The sequence below is a fragment of the Pectinophora gossypiella genome, chromosome 25, assembly GCF_024362695.1.
Source record: "Pectinophora gossypiella chromosome 25, ilPecGoss1.1, whole genome shotgun sequence".
NCBI classification, from domain to species: Eukaryota; Metazoa; Arthropoda; class Insecta; order Lepidoptera; family Gelechiidae; genus Pectinophora; species Pectinophora gossypiella.
The window spans coordinates 5481561-5507468 of record NC_065428.1 but is presented as its reverse complement, the minus strand read 5'-3'; the positions used below and the strand labels follow the sequence as shown (position 1 = coordinate 5507468).

The 25908-nt window shown below is 37.1% G+C and overlaps 1 protein-coding gene and 1 non-coding gene across 2 annotated transcripts in view; one reads left to right on the top strand and one right to left on the bottom strand.

Moving 5' to 3' along the window:
* The window catches only part of LOC126378062 (irregular chiasm C-roughest protein-like), a 107958-nt gene that overhangs the window by 24252 nt on the left and 57798 nt on the right, over positions 1–25908 (top strand). The gene's annotated exons all lie outside the window — the stretch shown is intronic.
* Trnav-aac (transfer RNA valine (anticodon AAC)) lies at positions 3457–3528 on the bottom strand. Its single transcript has one exon. It is a non-coding gene; the product is annotated as a tRNA-Val (tRNA).

The window sequence follows — 25908 nt, the reverse complement described above, 5'->3', positions numbered from 1 at the left end:
AGTGGTTGCCTGGAAGAAGTTGCGTCAGAGCAATACGGCCGCCCATTTGTACTGTTGCTAAATACTTTAAAAATGTTTAAGTATATTTTTTTTTGTTTGTTTGGCCGTTGATCCCGGCTGCATTAGCAGTCATTAATAACCATCAATCCGCACTGGGCCCGCGTGATGGTTTAAGGCCTGATCTCCCTATCCATCCATAGGGAAGGCCCGTGCCCCAGCAGAGGGGACGTTAATGGGTGATGATGATGATGATGATATTTTGTTTGTGTGTAATAAAGTATATTTATTTTAATTTTAAAAAACATGTACCCGTAAAACGTATCAGGTTTTGAGAGCGAAATTTCACCAAAAGACAACTTGCAGGCACACTTGGGTAACGACCCTTTACAAATCGAGACAACAAGTTAACAAATCTCAAAACCAAGCGACAGCATTTCATATTCATGCAACTGGAATACAAATTGCCGGTTAATATCTTGTGTCGTTTGCCAATTATCTTAATAACTTGTTGAGGAGCATTTACTATGAAACCCGCTTTTACATACGCACGTAAGAGAAGGGCCACACGAGGTGTTGTGGGTCCGTTGCGACGCCTACGACTGAGCGGTGACGATTCGTTGTTCTATATTACATTAACATTAAACATTAACAGGCTATATACGTCCCGCAGCTGGGCACAGGCCTCCCCTCTATCAATCGGACGGGGTATGGAGCATACTCCAAGATGCTGCTTCACTGCGGGTTGGTGGAGGTGTCTTTACGGCTAATAGCACGGAATCATCTTATTTTTCAGACAATCAGGTGATTCAAGCCTGTAAAGTCCTTACCAAACAAAGGACAGTCTCACAAAGTGATTTCGACAATGTCCCTATCGGGCATCGAACCCAGACCTCCAGATCGTAAGCCTAACGCTCTAACCACTAGACCACGGAGGCTGTGTGTGGATGATTCAAACATGAATTCGTAAATCGTAAATCAAAGTGCTGGGATTCAAACTTGCGATCGCATAGTGACGATCAAGCGCCCTTCCAACTGGGCTGCCACAGGTCCATTACTACAATAGACTACGAGTAGCTTCAGTAATTCACAAGTCGGAGCATCGCTATGTTGTTTATCAGATCGCGAGCTTAATGCTCTAACCGCGTTATGTTATATGTATGACTTATTAATATACTTTTTTAAATGGCTTTATAATAAATAAACCGTTGTTCTTTGGTTTGCCTTAAAAATATTATACCATAGAATAAGGAATAATTCTACGTATAGAACGGCAACTCTCCGCTCCCCACCAGCGGCTGAGCTCGGTTTATTTCCCCTCGGTCTTACTTTAGTTTTCAATCGTATGGATATCAGACGTCGCACACACAAATGCGCGTGTAAAACAAGGTATTTTGTATGAAGTGTCCGGGGTGTGATTATATTTAAATCATAATGACATAAATACCAGGAAATGTGGCCCGCTTAGCGCGTTAAAACGATAGCATTGCAAGAAAAAAAGGTGCGATTTGAACATGAAATTGCTATGGAGTTTGTATCTGTGACGTCATAGAAAAACGTGAGGATTTCGTCACACTTATTACATTTTTCTTTATTAAAATTCATAAATAAGTTAAATAGAAAAAAGAAAACGTTTTTGTCACCTTTAGAGCTGTTTTTATTTTGTAATAAGAATTTCATCATTTATCTCTCATCTATCTATTCTATTTTCTTTGTTTTTGGCTGCATCGTTCAGAAACGATGATTCTGGCAACGTCAAGGTTCAAGAGAAAATACTTAACATTAAAATATAATTTTGATCGGTTAGGTTAAAATAATCGGTGGATAGTCCAATGGTAAAGATTGAACCTAGAAAATAACAACACAATTTGTTAGTATGACATTACAAAACACAGGGTTTAAGTTTGCGGAACAAGGAATGAAGGTTAAGACCACAGACACAAAAAAAAAACGTATATATATAAACTATGAAAATTATTAGAGTTTTATTATCTCTCATCTAAGAAACTACCCAATTACCTACGCAGCGTAGCGACAGATTAGCGCGATATTTTTCCATAAAATGGCGCTGTCACATATCTCAAGAATGGCTGTAAAAAGTCGTAAAAATGCCACCTGGCCCGGAGGAATATCTAGGCAATTACAGAAACTAGACAGTCCACTTGTCAGATGAAGAAATTATCTATTACTACGCCATTTAGGTGGCAAAGTGGATATTTATTTTAATGTTCGATAATTTATAAAAAATGTTGGTGCAATCGGAATAAAGGGTGCGCGGTATTAATATATATTATTATTATTTTTTAATACATTATTATTATATTCACTGGACAAAACTAACACAATTTAACAGTCTACTTTTTATAATATTTTAGTTTAGTAGGTAATAATAATAATAATTTCTTTATTATCAAAGAGATTTGTACAGGTGTGCGATTAAGTTAAGTACTTACTTACCTATATCGAAAGTGTACAAATTATTTGGTGAACTCTAATCTCCAAACTAAGCATATAGGCCAGTGTCTTGGGGATCAGCCTTCAAATTCAAAATATTATGGTTGGTCTTCGAATGTTTTTTAATTATAATGGTAAATTCAGCCTGTATCTAGATGAGATTTTCGAATTACATTGGTTGTAGCGGAATTGTGTATGGAATTAACAAAGGATGACTAGTGAGTGCTTGAGTTATTTCTTTGAATCACGATACTTCAAAAGAACTTATAACTGTAAGCGTACTTTTTACGAAACGTCAAAACGAAAGTTATCTTTGGAGTTTGTATGGAAATAATGTCCTGACATATCATCAGTAAAAGCGGTCAAAATGCCATGCATAATTAATAAATAAAATTCGAAAGTAAGTGGAAAAGTAAAACGACCCAGTCCAAAGCCCTATATGTCATTACGCATTCATGATCATTGTTCAACTTATCCGCCACGGATTGTAATACAAAATAAAACATAAACAGCCTATATACATCCCATTGTTGGACACAGGCCTCCCATCGATCAGCCGGAGGTGGTACAGAGCATACTCCACCACGCTGCTTCATTGCGTATTGGCGCTAGTGCCCAACAGCACAACGCGCCTTTGGAAGCACAGACCACCCACTTCACTTCAAAAGACAGTCTTTTGTTTGGCTAGAACACAGTCGGCTTGAATCATCTGCGCCCGGAAAAGCAAGAGAATTCCGCAGATTATAACATAACATAAACAGCCTATATACGTCCCACTGTTACGCACAGGCCTCCCCTTAATCAACCGGAGGGGGTATGGAGCATACTCCACCACGCTGCTCCAATGCGGGTTGGAGGAGGTGTTTTTACGGCTAATAGCCGGGACCAACGGCTTAACGTGCCCGCCGAAGCACGGAATCATCTTAATTTTTCGGACAATCAGGTGATTCGAGCCTGAAAAGTCCTTACCAAACAAAGGACAGTCTCACAAAGTGATTTCGACAATGTCCCCATCGGGAATCGAACCCGGGCCTCCAGATCGTTAGCCTAACGCTCTTACCACTAGACCACGGAGGCTGTTGCCGCAGATTATAAATACTTGAAAAATATATTATGATGAACTGCACAGTGACAGACTAACAACCCATCCTAAATTGTCTGAAGAAAACCTGGGGTCTTCCCACTGCTATTACTATCCTTTGGCCTGTAAAAATACTATTATAAAACAGGTTAAGACATGTCCAGATCTTGGGGCAATTATGTCACAACTGGTCTGGATCGGTCGTTGAAATTAATGACAGTTGAATCTTGAGTCGGTTTATGTCTCGACCGCCGCCGTGTCGACGTGAGGATCTTCGTAAGACTTAATTGCATGTTACTAGGTTGCCTTAGGCGACGATAAGTGTAGTAGTGTAGCTGAACAGTTTGTCTGTCTTGTGTTAGTCTGATAGTGTATATATCATAATAGGTATTCTGTGTATGACATCATCGGTGTATTTTCCATGCTACTTTTCAGGGAAAAATAAGGCGCTGCTCCCTCTTGCCTTCCGCCCCGCAGTACAAATCTGAAACTGAAAGCCCACAACCGTTTCTTTCAGAGTTTCTTTCAGGCTGTCCAAGGTTAGCTGGAAGAAATCCCAATTAGGGATAAGCTCGCCTATGCTTTATCCAACGATAAATTATATGTATTTTTTTTTGTATTCTAAAGCAATAAAGAGTATACAAACAAACAAACAAACCGATCAATCCCTGAATTGTTCGTCAACAGAACAGTAGATCAATCAAAGATTCATCAACATAATCTTTTGACAGTCACCTTTCAGCCCACAGAAAATATGTCCCATTACTTTTTCAGCAAATTAATTATTTATCAATGAACGTTTCGCCCGTAAGCATTTCGCCACTTGACGATTGCCAATGAACGTCTCGCCTACAAATTCGTAGTATTGTGTTTATGCATGCGTGTGTTCGGGCGCGCGCTCGCGCGCGTTAAGGTGATGTGTTTCAGTCAGCTAGGTAACGCTGCGTCAGTAGATGGCGTTACTTCTGCAGTTTTCGTATTTTTTTCCATTTATTCGTTTAGTGTTGAGTACTGACCCAGTGAAATGTTAGGTGGCGAAATCTTACATACATTATCTTTAAGTTAAGCTACAATTTTGAAGTATTTACTGAAGATATCATATTGAAACATTGCATCAAAAGTTGGTGTCATTTCAATTTGTGTACAAACACGAAGCTGTCACACACACATGCGAACTAGGTTAGCTATTAAAAGAGATGCATAATTTGAAGTCTACTTCTAACTTCTAAATGGCGCATTTGGTAAAGCAGTAGCCGCCATTCTTGTGTGCGTCAAGCTAGCGGCCTCAAAAAAAAAAATGGGCACGAAAAAATAATTTGACCATACCAAAAAATAGTACTCTTATTGAAAAAAATAGTACCTGTTGTAAAAAAATTAGTACCATCACGGTTCTGGATTTATAGCCATGTTTTATTGCACTTGCTAGCTTGACGGTGAGCGAAATTTGGCGAGAGTTAACGACAAGGTCTTTCGCTTTGATTCAAACCACAAAAAATAGTACCGAAATAGTACTCACCCCCTGCAAAATACCGAAAGTAGTACTTCAACGGTTCCAAAGTTATAAAGGCAGTTCTTTGATCCCGCTAGCTTGACGTTTTGAAAATACCTATTATCTGGGGAACGCTTGCATACTTCAGTATGTAACTAATGTCAATAAACTCGTATGAAATAGTACTCCCTACCATCATAATTTTGATCCGATTCTCTTTGTAGAAATGTTAAAAAATCATCATAACCTATGCCATACATTTGTTGTTGATACAGTCACGTAGACAATTACATAACCTCTCAATTTATTCGTAAGTATTGCCATTTTGGAGGTCTACCCTACCATTTCTTTGCACTTCAGTGCTGCTATTACAAAAAATTCCTATTGCATACACCCATATGCACTAATTTTAATAGAAAATGGCTGCATGGGTCTAGTTCTTATCGAAAACAATCTGTGATTTTAATACATCATAATACATTTTTAATCTGCTGTTTTATTTTATAATTTATACCTTCATGTTGAATTTGTTACGGATCGAAGTGTTTGTTAATAAACAATTTGCAGTATTTGTAGAATAACTCAAAGAGTTTCAACAATGATATTACTTTCATCTAACAACCCTGGCACTTCACCAATTTTTACCCAAAAATGGGGAAAAATACTGAAATCTGACAACATTCTTGACCATGTGTAATAATTTTGTTCGCGACTGTACTCGTCTTGATAAATGTATGACATAGGTTATAATGACTTTTTGACATATTTCTACAAAGAGAATCAGGTCCAAATTATGATGGTAGGGAGTACTATTTCATACGAGTTTATTGACATTAGTTACAAACTGAAGTATGCAAGCATTCCCCAGATAATAAGTATTTTCAAAACGTCAAGCTAGCGGGATCAAAGAACTACCTTTATAACTTTGGAACCGTTGAAGTACTACTTTCGGTATTTTGCAGGGGGTGAGTACTATTTCGATACTATTTTTTGGCGTTTAAATCAAAGCGAAAGACCTTGTCGTTAACTCTCGCCAAATTTCGCTCACCGTCAAGCTAGCAAGTGCAATAAAACATGGCTATAAATCCAGAACCGTGATGGTACTAATTTTTTTACAACAGGTACTATTTTTTTCAATAAGAGTACTATTTTTTGGTATGGTCAAATTATTTTTTCGTGCCCATTTTTTTTTTGAGGCCGCTAGCTTCACGCACACCCATTCTTAAGGTTCACGGTTCAAACCCAACTGCATGTTTTAATTGTTTTTACTTTTTGTATTTTTTTTTTACAATTGAATTTGGCGAACCCGTCTATTTGTTACGGAATTTTCAAAAAGTATCACTTTTACCAATAATATTATAATTAAGTATACAATAATTTACTTTGCACTAAAGTACCTTCCGTAATTTCCGTATTTTTTATTTTGTAAAATTCTAACAGGCATTAATCGCATCAGTGAACAAGCGGCTAACTAAAAAACTACTGAACGGATTTTCATACGGTTTTCACCAATGAGTAGAGTGATTCATGGGCGTGCTTTAGGGTTTATAATTTATACAAGTATTTTTTTTGTATAAAATGGTTCAAAAATGATGATGAATGTCAAACATAATTATCGTTACAAATATAGCCGACTTGGAGCTTTCGGCGAAAACGCTGCCTGAGCCCATTGAGATATAACAAAACAACGTATGGTTGAATTGTTCCTTTTTTGTAGGTATACCGAAAAGTCCACAATATGTCATAATAATTATATTGTGTATAAAGAATTGTGTATATGTATTGTATGATTTTACAAATAACGATCACAGTACAGTAATAATAAGGTAGATTTTTCCTAAATTGCGTAGGTTCAAACTTTGTCGCATCGCGTTTGAAAGATGTAATAGCGCTTCAGGACGTCCCGCAAGCACGGCGCTGATGTCGCAGTATCCGCATATAATTATTATGACTTGTCATTTAGTTCCAATAAAATCCGCGGGACTTCATACGTATGTCAGTGACAGCTGGTGATAGCATGCGGGACACTTAGCACCTAATCGAATTCTATGTTGTTTTCGCGCCCAGTCCAGACGACTCACAGCGCATTTCTGGACATATATTTACGCGTGGTGTTTATTGTTAGGTTAGTTAGTTCAGGTTAGGACGTCTTTTTATAACGAGGACGTTAAAAAAAGACGAGGCTGGGACGTATTGAAGTAGTATTTTCCATATATACGCGGCCTGAAATGGGCTGTTTCGGGGACCTGAACTGGTTGCTGTCGAACTTATTATCACGTTTTCTTGATTAAAATTCATAAATAAGTCAAATAGAAAATAGAAAAAAGATTTTATTTAGTTTTAGATCTGTCATGATGTCTGTGATGTTTGTTTATTATACATAAGAATTTCAAAATTTTTCTTATTTTTTTTCCCAAAGGGCAAGGCAAAGGGAACTATGAACATACAGCCATGTCTTGTGTTTTTTTTTTCTTGATGATGATTAATGAAATGATGAAACCTAAGCCCCCACCCTCGGAGCAGACTCCTACTCCGAACCCCAAACGAAGTAAGCGGCTTGTTGGCGCAAAGCGAAAATAGATAGGTACACTTTGTTTATTGAAGATTCCGATTTAATAATACTATCGGGAATGTTTTCCGACTAATGTGATCATTAACCACAAAACACCACTTCGTATTGATTATTTAGATTATTCAATGAAGAAAGCAACCTTCCCGTTCCCGGTCCCACCAAAAAGTCCGCGGCAAAGAGAATATAAATAAATCTGTATGTTGGATGGAAAAACAATTAATTATAAATGACTACTATTTAAGCCGGCAAATGCAACAACTTCTTTTTTGATTTGGTTTTCCCCGAAGGGTAAGGCAAAGGGAACTATGCCCATACAGCCATTTCATTTTATGTATTGATTTTTTATTATAATATATGTCCTCTTTTAAAACACGGTATTTACCCATTATTTAAAAATGTTTAAATAAGATACGTTATTACAAAAATATTTTTCCAATATTCCTTTTCTCAGATTGTAGTATTTTTAGTTTTTTATTTATATTTATTCTCTTCATACAAAATCTCTTTATAAATTGTCACTGACATTCTATTACACTTGTCAAGTAGTCAAAGCCTTTAGAAAAAAAAAACTATCACGCACACAAACTAACATTGACACCTCTACACGTTCAGCAAATACACTGTAATCTGCACCACTACAAATGTAGAATTGATCAAAATTGAGGGTCTGAAATATGGTACTTCTCGTATTCGGACCCTAAATTTTTGTTAGTTTGCGAAAATAATACACCAAAATATTACTATTTATCGGTTTTATAACAATATTCCTCTATCCGTTTTCCTGTAGCACTGCATCAACTTTTGTATGGAAAACGAATCACCTTAACTCTGTCTGACGCGAGTGGGATAGCGCTCAGAGTAGTCTATTTCAAAGCCGTACTAGGACTCTTGTCGTCCGCCTCTGAATAGTACTGACAGTTACTGCTGCTAATAAACACATAAAAAGATAAAATAGCCTATATGTGCCCACACGTGGGAAGGCCTGTAGCCAAAAGTGGGACGTATATAGACTTATGGTATGTTATAGATTATAAATAACTTAGAATCTTAAGTAAAGAGAGCTAAGGCTTTTCGTCTAAACCGCACATAGAACGGATCGTGAAAAAAAACTCATAATGAATCGATGAAAGCAAAGTTTTAACTAAGAAATAAATGTACGTAAACGGCCACAGAAGACACGATTTTTTTTGTAATAATCAGTAGCTGGAAGCTATCCTATTCATGTATAATATTCAATTCCTATTCAACTTCAAGCTAATTAGACTTTATCTGCGTTTTATAATTGACAAGATTCTAATCTAAGTATACTCACCTATTTCGAATTTCAACGATACAACACAAACCAGTGTTGTCAGAATTCCGGCACAAAAACTTTAGAAATTCTATACTAAACGTTATCTTTAGTAATCTGAGAACCGTATGACTATTTTTCGTTCGACGAACTGACGATCGATTTATAATTGTTGACAAGTTGACAAATTGTTTCTAAAGTGTCGATATGGTCGGGGTTCCAATTTTGAAATTGATGGTCATTCGAATGTAGAAAAACAAAACATGAAAAAAGTGTTATTGTGTGCCGAGTTGTTTAATTATTTTTAAAATAATTGCTTTCTTTCGTAGAAACATGACAACATAACATAACGACTATATCCCAATTGGGGTAGTCAGAGTACCCTCGTTTCACCGAGCTTTCTGTTAGACCAACGTGATAGGTGGTGCGCCGTAACGCAGTCTATAATGGTCGAGTCAATTGTGTTAGTGAAAACTGCACTTAAGATAAATTAATAACTCGTTGGTGCAAGTCCGGTACTGGAATTGGAACCAGCTCTCCTCGTTTGAGAAACAAGCCCATGTACCACAGTGACTTCAGTAATTAGCGATCACATCAACAGCCCATTAACGTCCCCACTGATGGGGCACGGGCCTTCCCTATGGATGGATAGCGAGATCGGGCCTTAAACCATCACGCGGGCCCAGTGCGGATTGATGGTTATTAACGACTGCTAATGCAGCCGGGACCAACGGCTTAACGTGCCTTCCGAAGCAAGGAGCTCGAGATGAATTTTTTTTTTTGTGGTCACCCATCGTATCACACATATCATCATAGAAGGAAAGCTAGAAGGAAAGAGAGGAAGGGGAAGACCAAGAAGAGCTTACATGGAACAGATTAAAGAAAAGGTTAACGTCGTGTCTTATAGGGAAGTCAAGGAATTGGCCTTTGATAGACTGGAATGGAAAATGCTACACCGACAAGAGCGTGGCTCTTAAATTGATGATGATGACCCATCCTATCACCGGCCTTTGCGAAAGTTGCTTAACTCCAACAATCGCAGACCGAGCGCGTTTACCGCTGCGCCACCGAGCTCCTCAGTAATTAGCGATAATGGAATAATACCTACCAACATTTACAAATAATTACGATTTTATTGATACTTTTTGCTCTTCAATTATCATTATGATTTAATTCCCTTGCCTTTTAAAAGTTACCTGTCAGAACTCACGTTTTATTATCTGTAGCGCAATTTACATTGACAGTAATGACGTGTCATTTTACGATTACTAAAATATCTTTTAGCGCGATTTTAAAGAAGGAATTAAGTAGTTCAAATGATGAAAATTGGACTTTAAGTAGTTTGAATAGGGGTCATGCGAACTGCATAGATTAGAGCCTTGTTATGTAGATTGTTAAGTGAAAGGATGAGGCGAGAAAGTATGGAGTGACAACGATTTTTACAATACAATACAAAAAACAAAATAATGTTTAGGAATAATTATATTATTACTAAACAATAATTATGTTACTAAACATAACTATATGTTATGTGAAATGTGAAATGATCGAAACAATTGGAATTCCATAGTATCTACTTACCCCGGTGGGGGTGGGTGTATGTATACAATGGTTATGTGATAGGTACCAACTATCAAACACCTAATAAAAATGTTGCGGCAAATGAAAACGTAGAATGTTCTTTTTCTTGTACTTAACGCTAAAGTTCGTCACTTAAACCGTCGCCCTTATAATAATACAACATGCAACCACTTCAGTTGATAACTTAATTGTTAGTTTCCATTTGGAACTTAAAAATAGTATTTTCAGAATAAAATATAAAAAAAAACACTACCTACTGCGCACGCAAGTTTAATTGCAATAAGCATTGCGGCTTAAAACAGGCACAAACATACGTAAATTAACGCTCTTAATCTCTCCAAAAACCCGCAGTGGATCCTGGAATGCAAGGGAGTGTCAGCACAACGGGTAAAAATCCTCAAAGGAATGGGGTCGCTCCGTGAAGCCTGTGAAAACCCAAGGAGGCTTCTAAGCTTCTGGAAGGAGATAAGTTGGCTTACGTAGTCAACAATTACACGCATAATGGGCCATCTTAGAGTCTAAATGCGGAAAACAGAGCCCACTAACATAACATAAACCCGCAGTGGAGCAGCGTGATGGAATATGCTCCTCTCCGGTTGTTTGAGGGGAGGCCTGTGCCCAGCAGTGGGACGTAGGCTGTTTATGTAATCCCTAAAAAGTAGCCAGCGTCACAATTAGGTGCCATCTACAAACATCTTTTACGTGCGCATTTTAATAGCAGTGTGGTAGGTAATTTATACTCTTTTAATTTTACTTTTATTAAAATCATTTTAATTTACTATCAGTACTATTCAGAGGCGGAGGACAGGAGTCCTAGTACGGCTTTGAAATAGACTACTCTGGGCGCCATCCCACTCGCGTTAGACAGAGTACTGCGGGGCAGAAGGCAAGAGAGAAACCACTGTCCTATTTCTCTCTAAAAAGTGGCATGGAAAGGAATTTTACACCAACAAGAGCGTGGCTGTTAAATTAGTGATAATGATAATAATTTAAAATATATTATTGTGTATTTATTTAATAATATTATTTTTATATGTACTTATAATTAAATATATTTTAGACATATTTCATGAATTCGATTTTATGAATATGAATTCATGTTTGGAACAGGGGGGTAAAAAGGCCACACCGAAGCAATTCAACTAAAAAAGCAATATTTATATTTGACATTTGTTTACATTGCGCACTTACTTTTATATGCGACATCTTTTTTATAATGAATTGTTTCGTTGTGGCCTTTTTAATCCCCCAGAATGACGAAATAATCACCTTTTCTTTCATGTTTGTAGCATCGGTCGCTTTTCTTTTCAGCGGATAAGAAAATGACAGGTATATTTTAAAATAAAATAAGATGGTGTGTACGGTCACGAGCATTAATATGTATACACTTTGGTACCATGTCACATTAACTTTTTTGACAAATTGAACTGTAAGTCTCACCAAATGTCAAATATGTTAGTGCGACAGAGTCCTAAAGTGGGATTATTGCTCATGACTGTACATGAATCAGCACCTTAATCTGCATACAGTTAAACTTATTCGAATTCAGTCCCTTACTACGAACATTAAATTAAATTAATTTAATGCTTGTTAGTATTCTCGCTAATTGCAAATCTACAATCTACTGTACTTACTCACTGCTTCAGTAAGTGTAGTGATAAAGAATATATTTAATTTTCTATTTGTTACTATGTCTCTCTTATGCTTCGTTTAGACAGTGAACTGGTAGACAAGTTCGTAGATATTATTATCTGTAAGTAGTTAAAGTATCGTGAAGCTTAAAAAAAAACTGTTGCATTAAAGATTTAAATATCAAAAGTTTATTTTTTTCAAATAATTTTATTTTGTTGAATTGTTTATTTTGTAAATTCCTAGTTTCTCTTATTTATTTCTAAGTAGTGTGTCATCATCACTAATTTACGAGCCACGCTCTTGTCGGTGTAGCATTCTCCTATCTCACCATACTACTTTTTTAGGGAAAAATAGGGCAGTGGTTTCCTTCTTGCCTTCCGCCCCACAGTACACTGTCTGACGCAAGTAGGATGGCGCCCAGAGTAGTCTATTTCAAAGCCGTACTAGGCCTCCTGCCTCCGCCTCTGAAGTGTGTGTAATACTGTATATAAACATTACACAAATATTTCCCACCACTATCTTCTCCTTCTCCTTTTATCCCCTGTTGGAACGTAGGGCTCGAATAACAGATTTCCACTCCTCGCGATCTTAACCCCACTACCACCACCATGCACATTCCAAAACTATTAAATTACTGCAGAAAATTAACTCATACGAAACTAATTTGCCTGTAAAAGGATCATGAAGCGCACTTAATACCGCAAACACTTCAGACAGACTCCATTGTTATACAAATGGCGGCTGTTACGGTAAAATACTTGGTACTAGATATTTTGATACTGGCTAAACATTGTGACCGGTTATTGATGAGGAGCTCGGTGGCGCAGCGGTAAATGCGCTCGGTCTGCGATTGTTGAAGTTAAGCAACTTTCGCAAAGGCCGGTCATAGGATGAGTGACCAAAAAAAAAAGTTTTCATCTCGAGCTCCTCCGTGCTTCGAAAGGCACGTTAAGCCGTTGGTCCCGGCTGCATTAGCAGTCGTTAATAACCACAAATCCGCACTGGGTCCGCGTGATGGTTTAAGGCCCGATCTCCCTATCTATCCATAGGGAAGGCCCGTGCCCCAGCAGTGAGAACTTTAATGGGGATGATGATGATGATTGATGCGTCAGTGCTGCCTATATGAAGGATTTGTATGTGAAAAATGTCTTGATGCCTTTTTATTAGGATGCTTTAGTACGAAAAACTGTTTTCTTTACTTTTAGACAAAAAAGTAAGATGATCCGTGCTTCGGAAGGCATGTTAAGCAGTTGGTCCCGGTTACTACTTACTGATTTAAGTAAGTAGTCGTTACATGAGCCATGTCAGGGGCCTTTGGCGGCTCAATAATAACCCTGACACCAGGGTTGATGAGGTTGGTAATTCACCTCACAACCCACACGATAGAAGAAGACAAAAAAAGCAAGTATGTTTTTATAATTGACTAAAAACTATACTTATCTGAAGCTAAACCATGAAAATAAAACAAAAAATCTAACTTCTTAAAATATTCATCGAAACCTTAAAGTAAACTTGAAAATAATAAAAGATACAAATACAAAAAATGCAACTATAAACCAACCAACGGTCAACACACATCACAATACCTACACAATTTGCAAGCAAAATGAAGTAACTTATGCGAGGAGCGATAGATTTATGCGAGGCATGCGGCGCATGGCGTGCGGCGCACATGCTTCGCAATGCGTATAGGTACCTACCCAGCTTAACTCGCACCAAGTTCACACAGTAAACGCTCCTTGACACACAATTATGTAGTACAACCTCAGACAAATCTCGGCAATTAGGAGACTGCTCGTGTCTGATGCGTTTATACCACGAGCGTGTAACAGGGTGTGAACCGTGTGGCGAATGGCAGTTAGCTATTATTTAATACCCACAGCAAAGACCAATGCAACATATAGAACGGTAACTTTCCGCCCCGCACCATTTTGTATTGCGCGCCAACTTTACCCCCTCTGGGTCTTGGCTTTAGTCTTAAATGGCAGCCGCTAAGGAGTAAGGGGGAGAGTACGGACTATCTGTCCCACTCGCACTCATACGTTAGGCAGCACACGGTAAGAATGAGATTTTTGTATGGGATGTCCTTTACAATGTGAGGAACTAGATTAAATAAATAAATTAATTATATATATTATTTTGAATGATAAATAAATGAATAAATGATGGGTTAATGACCTGCTAATGAGCGGTTTATCATTATTATATCAACATCAACTCAGGAAAAAAATATATCGTAATTGGTCAAATAACTATCAAAAGTCACGTAAATAAAATAGATTTAAAAACATCTCTTTTTATTTCATTGTGTCACACTGTTATAATTATACGAAGGTACGTACCATTCATAATAACACCATTACACTACGTAATATAATTAAAAAAAAAAAAAAAAAAAATTTAGTATTCCTTTCTTTTATTATATTTTTGAATCGTTTGACGCGTTAATTAACGTTTTTAATTAAAAGTATAACTCTATAGCATTTTATTTGTAAATAAATATAATTAAATTTTATTTTGCGTTTAATTGGGTCTTTATTATGTTGTCTTATTTAGATAAGGCCAATTTCGAATGTTTGGTACTATGGAAATTATATTCATATTTAAAAATTCAAATAATTACAGCCAATGAGACATACAATTACACATTTTATGTTAAGTATTTATAACATTTTAATTTGTAAATTAGTAGTTTAGGCCGCCTATTTATACTAAGTATACATATATTGAGGGGAAGCCTGTGCCCAGCAGTGGGACGTATATAGGCTGTTTATGTATGTATTATGTAAGTCTGGCAAAAAAGTATTGTCATTTTTATTATTATTTATTGTAAGTAGTTTTATGGCTAATAGCCGGGACCAACGGCTTAACGTGCCCTCCGAAGCACGGAGTCATTTTACTTTTTCGGACAATCAGGTGAAAACACCTCCACCAACCTGCAGTGGAGCCGTGTGGTGGAACTTGCCATACCTCCTCCGGTTGATTGGGGGTAGGTGTGTGCCCAGCAGTGGTACTTATATAGGCTGTATATGTGGTTACTCCTTACTAATGTAAGTACGTAGTCGTTACACGAGGCATGTCACGGTCCTTTGGCGGCTCAATAGTAACCATGACACCAGGGTTGATGAGTTTGGTAATCCACCTCACAACCCACACGATAGAAGAAGCTTCTTGGCAGTCACGAGAAAGTGTACTTAATGAAATACCTGCAACCTATCTCCCCAATAGATACAGGAAATCAACCAGTTTTTATCGAGTTCATCGTTTCAGACCCCGGATACTAACTTCATCTTCTCTATAATTTGGTTCAAATTGCTACCAAGTTTAATGTGTATAATTATTATTTCCATATCTGACTGTATCGTTGTTTCTTGTGTATTAATAGATCGGATATGCTGGTGTTTGTTTATCTAAAGTTAGTTGCCTAATAGTAGTTGTGTGATGCAGTCGATTTCGGCTACGGCGACTGCTTCAACAGAGTCATGAAATCAGAGTTCATGTCCTCGCTGACGTCACTGATGGATCTAAAGTTGTTGGCGAATGTTATTTTACCTTTGATGGGTTTGCTCTTGGCCCCAGACTTGCCCGAAGGCATTGAGGAGGCCTAAGATGGAGCTCGCCCAGAAGGTGCCTGTTCACTCTGGCCTTGAAAGCACCCGGGTTATATGCATTCGGAAATACAGAAGACGGCAGAGAATTCTACTCCTTAGCAGTGCGCATAATGAAGGACGATGCGAAGCGCTTTGTGCGAATTTTGCTATTGTCAATAAGACAAATAATTTTAGCAAAACATTGCAGATACGTCAGTTTGCAAAGTCCGCCGCGATGTGCTCGCATGTGGCTTATACGGGGTGTTAGTACGAACTAGAACTTTGAGGGATGATTCAGACCATTATCCGGAATAGATATCAAGTGGAATTTTCCGCCGTAAAAAAAATCCCGTCAGTATTCGTTACGATGTCACTAACACCCAGTATAGCCAATCTTGTTGGAAATATCCTCGCACATAGCGGGCATGTGGCTGACTAATATGGATAGCACGTTTGTATTCAAACAGTCACACGAAACTGGGATTGACAAGAACCATAATAAACCTTCGTAGCTTTACAGAAAGGCTCACAGACAGACAAAGATAATTAAACTTTGTTACACCTCCTAACGTTGCGTTTGAGGTTAAAAAAACAAAACTCTCAATAATAACTCTGACACCAACGTTGGTAAGGTCGGTCAGTGACGTTAGAACATACATGACGGAATAAACAATAACTCATCATCACCAGCCCATTAACGTCCCCACTGCAGGGGCACGGGCCTTCCCTATGCATGGATAGGGAGATCGGGCCTAAACCACCACGCGGGCCCAGTGCGGATTGGTGGTTATTAACGACTGCTAATCTAATGCAGCCGGGACCAACGGCTTAACGTGCCTTCCGAAGCACGGAGGAGCTCTAGATGAAATCTTACACAATAACTACATATAACATAATGTAGAAGAGACCCATACTAGCCTCCCCCCCCCCGTGCGCCATACTAGTTTGATTTACCTCTCCCCCGTGCACCATACTAGCTTGATTCCCCACCCTAAGCCGTTTAAAGAGTAAGGGAGCGGTCGTCTGTCTCGCTTTCTCGCCCGATATGGATACTTTTAAAGAAGACTTGTTAAAATGTATGTATTCGTAACTAAATCAATATGCTCTACAGAAATATTTTTTTTGACATAATGGCATTGATTACTTTGGCCGAAAAAAACTAACTGGTAATACATATTTCATAAAGAATATACATGTTCGGTTTAATATTAAGTAGCTTGATATATAATGAGGTTATTTTCCTTAACCCACACCATGTACGGAACATAAATATCTCGAAATACATAGAATAATAACTTTCCTCATAAAAGTATATTAATACTCTCTACGTGAGATTAAATTTCGTTTCATAAAACTTTGTTCTGGAATGGGGAATGATTAAATTTTAAGCCATAAAAGTAAGTTCAAATACTTATTCTAATCTATTCTAAGCCAAATAAAATTTCACAGATTATATTTTAAGTATTTTCATATTCAACATTATTTTCTTTTCTACTTAATATGCAAGAAGTATTTTACGATGCAAATTAATCGTACCTAAGGATATAAGTGTTTATATTACGAACTATGTATATACTACATAAGTAAAATTACTTATTTATTCTTCTTCTTTTAATTCTTTTATTTCTTTTTGTTATGTAGGGCTCGAATAACAGATCTCCTTTCCTCGGAATCTACTAGGACACGACAAAATACGCATAATTATTATCAATACTTTAATTTAATCTATTATTAATCAAATAAAATAACACACACACACACACGCGCGACACTTAAAGGCGTAGTTGGACGTAATTATTGTTCCACATTTATTTTTAATTTACTTTTTATTTACCACTAATAAAATAATATGTTTTAAATTATTAATTAAAATATAATTATTGTTTATATTTATATAATTGTAAAGAGACTAGTAAAAAAGTGTATCCTGCTCACCCCAGTAGGAATTATGACCAAAAATGTTTATAAATATGAACACAAGAGGCAGGAGGCTTTCGGACTTAAATACTATATTTACAGAAGGTATCCAATACATAAATACAAATTATACAAAATGCACAAAGGTTTTATTGCTAAGTTAGCAATTTCTTCCAGGCAAGTAATTAAATAACAATACCGGGGCGGATAATTCAAAATATAAAATATTTGTTTTGTAATGTATACTTAATACATAATCTACACTAAAAGTACCAACAATCAATAAATCGCCAAGGCGAGTCAATGTCACATGTTTAACACTGTTTTTGTTTGTCGTCTGTCTGTCTTGTCTTTGTTCTTTAAATATATCCCCTAACAGCTGTTGACATGTCCTTCCTTATGCGTTAAGGGGAAGTTAAATATAATCTTTGAGTGTAGCTTAGTAGGAAGTGTCATGATACTGCGTCTGAAAAATGAGGGTTAAGAGTGAGTGGAGATTTTTTCATACTTTGTATACATAAACTGCCTATATACGTCCCACTGCTGGGCACAGGCCTCCCCTCAATCAACCAGAGGGGGTATGGAGCATACTCCACCACGCTGCTCCACTGCGGGTTGGTGGAGGTGTTTTTACGGCTAATAGCCGGGACCAACGGCTTAACGTGCCCTCCGAAGCACGGAATCATCTTACTTTTTCGGACAATTAGGTGATTCAAGCGTGAAAAGTCCTTACCAAACCAAGGACAGTCTCACAAAGTGATTTCGACAATGTCCCTATCGGAAATCGAACCCGGACCTCCAGATCGTGAGCCTAACGCTCTAACCACTAGACCACGGAGGCTGTTACTTTGTATACTAGGTGGCATTGACTGCCTCATGACGCGTCGTGAGGCACAAACGACACCTCTAAAGACATAATGCGATGAATTGGACGCTAGCTATAGTACGCACAGGACTGTGAAAAATGGAAAGAGGAAGAGGAGGTCTTTGCCTTCAATGGGATCTATAATAAGAAGAAAACAAAAATGTCATTCCATGAAAGGCCGGAGATCAGCCAGTCGCTGCCCAACTAATGAGTTCGCGACATGAGATTAAAGAATTGGTAAGTACAATCTGTGTCTTGAGATAATATTGCTCAACATCACAATTATTGAATATGACTTTTCTTTTAAGATAATACTGCTCATCATGATAATTACTTACCGAATAAGAATAACCCATACTGACTACTAAAGTCAGATTTTCGGTTTGGTCAAAAATTCGTCGGCACTTTTTCCGAAACTTGACGGTAATCCATAACATAGAGTTGATATTACCGTTCACCGCCACATCCGATTTTTTTTTTGATTCCGGTCTTTATCATAGTTATCAGACAAAACCCATAACAACATTGTAATTTTTTTTTCACACCCGATCCACTAGATAAATGACAAAAGTTGATTATAGAATAAATTCTCTCAAACAGTTTTATTAAAATGATTAATTGCATTACATTTAAAAAAATATACTACTTAATTAAATTCTGAATTCATCGGCATAAGACTACTTTGTATTAATGGTGACATCGTACATATAGACAAGATAATAAGCATATAAAACCATGATAAATACATAACCTGTCTATAAGGAGATAATGAAATATGATGTATCTTTTTTTTTCTTTTTTTTGATGTATCATTTATACATTTTAATTTAACGTTGATTTCGATAACGGCTAATCAGAGTATTCGGCCGTGTTGACGGTTATAAGCGGTAGCGGGAGCGGTTGTAATGCACTCTAAAATCGCTTGACTACCAAGACGAGCTGTTTTTTTTTCTGGGACGGTGGCACGAGCAAGCTGGGAACAGAGAGGAGTGGAAGAAAAGGAGAAAAGCTTTTGCTCTGGCAGTGGGACACACATGGCTGCTAATAATAATAATTTCATCGAATCACCTCGACCCCACTGCACTTGGTTAAGGCCCGTGTAGTGGGTATAAATTACCCCTTAAAAAGGAAGAATAGAAAATAAACTATAATAATAATAATAATTAAGTAAATAGTAAGTAAATAAACTTTATTACCTCCACAAAACTTATATTGGTGCTTAATAATATAACAATGTTGTTACACAATACAGGTATTGTAGAGGCTGGAGCCTAAACTAGGATAGCCTGTATTTTAGGAGTCCAGGTCTCCACCTCCGGAAAACAATGATGGCAAGTAGCATTATTAACGATTCCCAAGTATTTGCAGAAGGTATACAAAATTAAAAAAGGGAAATAACAATAAAAACTGCTATTGAAGTGTGTGTGTGTGTGTGTTTGTGTGTGTGTATGTGTGTGTCTGTGTGTATGTGTGTGTCTGTGTGTATGTGTATGTGAGTGTGCGTGTGTGTGTGTGTGTGTGGGAAAATTGCAAACTAACCTTATTTTATAACTCGTAATAATATCGTATTTTTAATAAGAAGTAATAGCAGTATTGACGTAATTTATAGCCAGTTATAAACTTATTTAATTTATTAATATAAGATCTCTACAGAACTAGTAATTATAATACATTAACGCACTAATTTGCACTGGATTGCATTTAATTGCCATCCTGTTAAGATAATTATAAATATTCATTAATTTAATTGTCGCTTTTCTTCTGTGCCACAATAAATGCATCCTTTTCACCTTCATTAAAAACTTGTATATCCCTTTTATGGTTCATTACAGCGTTTTCTTTTTAATTTATGGCGTATTGTTATTCAAATATATTTAATAAGTATTTGTGCTGTCGGACATATAATCCTTAAATACAGTTAATCTTTTTCACGATTTTTTTCAAAGTATGAAAAGGAAAATAATTTAAAAAAAATCCAAAATTTTCATGTATTTTCTGACATAAAACTTGTAGGGTGTGAGTCATGTCAGGGGCCTATGGCGGTCCAATAATAACCCTGACACCAGGGTTGATGCGGTTGGTAATCCACCTCACAACCCACACGATAGAAGAAGAAGAAGACTTGATAATAACTCAAAAACATGGTCCATTCCATTCAGTATCCGATACGATGTTACTAAGACTCTGTATTTGCATGAACAGGGGGGTTAAAAAGGCCACATCAAAGCAATTCATCTAGAAAAGCAACATTGCTATTTGGCATTTGTTTGCAATGCGTACTTACTTTTATATGCGCAAAAGTCAAATTGCATTATTGCTTTTTTAGATGAATTGCTTCGATGTGGCGTTTCTAACCCAGTTTATTATTTTTACGGATATTAAAAATTAAAATGCAAGATACAGATATTGAGACGAGTTAGTTACTGGTTGGTAGACTACTGGGTATGTCTCTACAAACATATTTTACGGTTTAAAAAAATACCACAATAATATTTGGTAGGTATTTATAACGCCTCAACCTATTTTAAAATACGCTATCCGCTGTTCCCGTGTACTCAGTCGCAGCTTTACACGTTGAATCGTAAAGCTGGCATAAATTATGACTGGCTCGTCAACCAATTAGTTTTAATTACTAGGACTGTTTTGTCGTATTATCATCCAGATCTGAAGTTTACAGACAAAATATCAAATGTCTTTTTAAGGACAAGTTCGATACCCCGCCTGATCAACTTCGGTACCGGACTTGCGCATTGGTAAAACAACATATTATTTGAGCCAACTCTGGCTTGAACATTATAGATGGCGATACGGCTCACCACCTATCACGTTGGACTAACATAAAGAACGGTGAGGTGTAGGTACTTAGTTCATCTTGCGATGGATGTACCTCTGACTATCCGTTTGGGATTTAGTCGTGAGTTTATGTTATAATACACTAGCGACCCGCCCCGGCTTCGCTCGGGTGCAATGCTGAGGAAAAAATGAAATTATTTACGACATCACATTAAAAACCTCAAAAATATCAGTATTTCTCCAATATTTAACCTCTCATATGCCGAGATACCAGACACAATAGATTTTACATTGTGTCTGGTCGAGATCCGCGTTCCGGCGTTCGAAAGATTAATGGATGTTATTATACATATAAACCTTCCTCTTGAATCACTCTATCTATCAAGAAAACCGCATTAAAATCCGTTACGTAGTTTTAAAGATTTAAGCGTACATAGGGATATAGGGACAGAAAAAACGACTTTGTTTTATACTATTTATTAGTGATTTTGCTTCTATGTTGGATTTTGGGCACACCCAGTGTGGGCTTACCGTGTGCCGTAAGGTGTGAGTGAGACAGATGTCCGCGTTTTCTCCCTTTCTCCTTAGTGGTTTACGGCCACTTCAGACTAAAGGAAGATAAGCCCATTAGGTATTACTATCGTGAGTTTATCTATGTACGGTAAAGGAGACATTTTCACACATACTTTATTCCGTTTTTATTAGGCATCCAATATGGAAATGTTTTCTCTTTTTAATTTTCATAACATTTCCAAAAAAGAAAACGTCGTTACGTTTTCTCTCTTTATTCTTCTTCTTCTATCGTGTGGGTTGTGAGGTGGATTACCAGCCCCATCAACCCTGGTGTCAGGGTTATTATTGAGCCGCCATGGGCCCCTGACATGACTCATGTAACGACTACGTACTTACATCAGTAAGTAATAACCGGGACCAACAGCTTAACGTGCCTTCCGAAGCACGGATCATCTTACTTTTTGGACAATCAGGTGATCAGCCTGTATTGTCCTAACCAAACTAGGGATCACAAAGTGATTTTTTGTGATTTGTCCCCACCGGGATTGGAACCCGGGACCTCCGGATCGTGAGCACAACGCTCAACCACTGGACCACGGAGGCCGTTCTCTCTTTATAAAAATACCAAACATCATTTTTTAAAGGAAGTTCTGTGCCTTAACTATCGAAATGTATATTTCGGTTTTAATTAAGATATTCCCCACGTCGCTGACGTAAAGATAATATGATTTATTATGATTGGACTGACTTTTTCACTGTGAAATGTTTTCACGGCTTTAACACGTTGGTAAAAGGACACTTTATGACGAGCTCATTTCATGTCATCCTACTCACATTTATTTGAGAAAGCAACATCATGTCAATGAAGTGTATTTAAAAAAAAAAAAATGATTTTTTTAATAATATTTTTTTTTAAAGATTGCTTGTAACTTTCGGTATGAATACTAAAGTTTTAGTTTTGTACGCTCAGCCTATTATTTTTAATAACAGGTTCTTTCACCCTAAGGTTGGCTGGAAGAAATAGTTATTTAGCAGTAAGACCCCCTATTGTACTTCTTTTGTCCTATTAGTATTTGTTATGCATTTGTGCAATAAAGAGTTGTTGTATTGTATTGTATAGTTTTGCGAGAACACTCCAGTAAAAAATAATTACGATGAAAGTTATTAATTATAAAATAACAGTTTTATAATTTTAAATGTTTATGTGTATAATGGAAAGTATACGGGAAACTAATTTCTCATCTAGACTCCTCTCTCATCTCCGTACATTATCCCGTTTTTCACAGAGTCCGCTTACCTAACCTGAAGATTTGACAGGTCCGGTTTTTCACAGAAGCGACTGCCTGTCTGACTTACCTACCCGTGAAAGGAAAATCAGCCCAATACAGGCTAGGTACCATACCTCCGAAAATACATTTATCGTTAATGTGGGTTTCTTCACGATGTTTTCCTTCACTGCTCGAGCACGTCAGTTACGATAGAAACATGAATTCGAAAACAAATTCGTCAATCATTGGTTTAGGCCTGTGCTGGATTCGAACCTGCGACCTTAAAGTGAGAGGCAAGCGTTCTACCAACTGGGCTACCACGGCTCCTCAGCACAACACATACAGTACATGAATACAGTACATATTGTATTCCTTTTTCATTAATTTTAGTCAGTCTTAATTTTAGTACTCACACCTTTCACACACATATCCCACTTTACGCTAATACGCGTACTACGTAAATACGCGTACGCGTACTAAATTACGTACAAAATATTTTCCAAAAAAGATATTTTATTAAGCATTTACCCTACTTTTAATTTTTACTTTAAAAAAATCTTGTTACCGTAATTTAGTAAAGCCGCCGAATACAAGAACATACATACATACATAAACTCACGCCCGTAATCCCTAATGGGGTGGGCAGAGCCACAAGTAATCAAAGACAACTTGCAGCCACTGTTGATACGAAGTCCAAAGATGGATATGATGAACCTTATGGTGATAAGGGATCAGCCTATCGCCCATAACATTAGTCCATCATGTTAGAGGACACAATCCCTCTGTCGGTTTTTACGACATGCCCGGGAAGAGAAGCAGCTGAAGGTGTTCTATGTTTTTTATATGCTCCCAGAACAGCATAGAAGCAAATAGCCGAATACAAGAAAACTTATAAAAAAAAAAAATCTTTTTTGAGTAGGCGCTTTATTTATACCTATCTGGAAGTTGATACGTACTAGCACTAACAATAGATCTCTTTGTCTAATTATTACAAAGTAATTTGGTTCAGAGCCAAAATCTAAATCTCCCATTGAACTCAAATCGCCTAAAGTATTTTTTACCTTAGTAACCCATTTTGTAGCGAAAAACGACCTATATACTTTTTGTTATTTCATAATAAAAATATTGTTGACTCACTGGTCAATTTTGTTTTTTTTTCTACTTTGACTCAGATTTGAGATTTTTTCTGCCAAGCCGCAATAGAGTAGCGTGGTGGAGTATGCTCCGTACCTACTCGGATTGATAATATAGGACCAGCAGTGGAACATATAGGAATATACAGGCTGTTAGTGACATCGTAACTAGTACTAAGGGGGATTGAAGACTACGATTCTGAGTTAATATCAAGTGGAATTTTCCGTCGCAAAATTCATGATCTTTGTTTTTTTTTTTTTTAAATTACTTATTTTCAGTTTCAGTTTTCCATACTTTTGCAACGGATTTCCACTTGATAACTACTCAGAATAAAGGTCTGAATCATCCCTCAAAATTCCCTGTTTAGGTACGGTCACAAGTACTGATATGTATACACTGTCACATTTACTTTTTTGACAAATTAAACCGTAAGTCTCATTAAATGTTAAATATGATAGTGCAACAGGGTTTTAAAGTGGGTACATGATATTACTCATGACTGTACCTATTGTTTGTGTTACGATGTTTATCGACTTATTTTTCTGTCTTGCGTTGACGAAAAAGTATTTGCTCAATACTCGACTATTTTGCGTGTCTTTACCCCAAACATAACTTTATTCCCTTTACAACACGCCAAAGCCAAAAACTCGCCCAAACACCCAGCAAAACTCAAACAGCGTCCAGAATTCGTCACAGCTAATACTATGATTACTCGACCGTACGCTTATTAGCGAAGCACTAAAACAGGAAAACCCAGCGAAAAGCTGCTTTCACGACCCGTCCGAATTTTCCACTTTTAATTCCGAATCGCAAAATTTACCTTGGGAAAGGGGTGCGAATGTCTGAACTGACTTTTTGCACGATTTTAGCCGTCTCCCGCTAAATTTGTCCGATGTAGTTTTTTTTTTCTCCCGTCTCGCGCCCGGACCACTGTGCAGGCAAACGAAAACATTCCTTTTTGCGCAGCATGATACGTTTCTATCTCGTTTGCGTATTTAAGCTTTAAACTCGGAACGAAATGAATCTCTATTCAAAACGGTTTAGGGATAAAATTGTACTGCGTTAATGTAATGTAAGTAAAGTTGGTTTATTTGTTCGTTTCTATGCAATTTAGCTAAGCGTTTAACTCGCCTACATTTTATGAAGTATATTTTGATAGTTGCTTGTTGTTTTACGTGTTATTGTTATTTATTTAAAGATGATAATAGCATTTAACTCCATGGTTAACGTCTTATAAGAACCTGAACAAAAAGTAATGAAAATAATGTTTTTTGTCTTTTTTTTGTTTTTTGTTAGTCTTTGGTGAGTGAAAGAAGCGACAGTTGTGTGTCAGGATCGTAGTAAGTGAAATTCCATGGTCTCTGCCTACCCCAACCAGAAATAGGCGTGATATAACTAATAGCAACGTTAACAGTGTCCTTGTGGCCTACATTGTGACGTCTGTCGGCTCCCTAGAGAAGGCGATTGAAAAATACTGAACTGGGGGGTTGAAAATGCCAAAAAGCAACTTAATGTTTTCTTAGATGAATTGCTTTGATGTGGCCTTTCTAGCTCCCTAAGGTTTATGCCGCGGCGTTTCCAGTATTGCCATACGTCAGGTATTCAAAAAAACACAGCCCTGCGCGTCTGTGCTTTGCTCCATTAGGAACCTAACCTTAGTTTTGCCTATAGGTTATCTAAAGTATGTTTGCTGTAATATTGAATGTGGCCTGTTGTTTGTTGTACTTATTT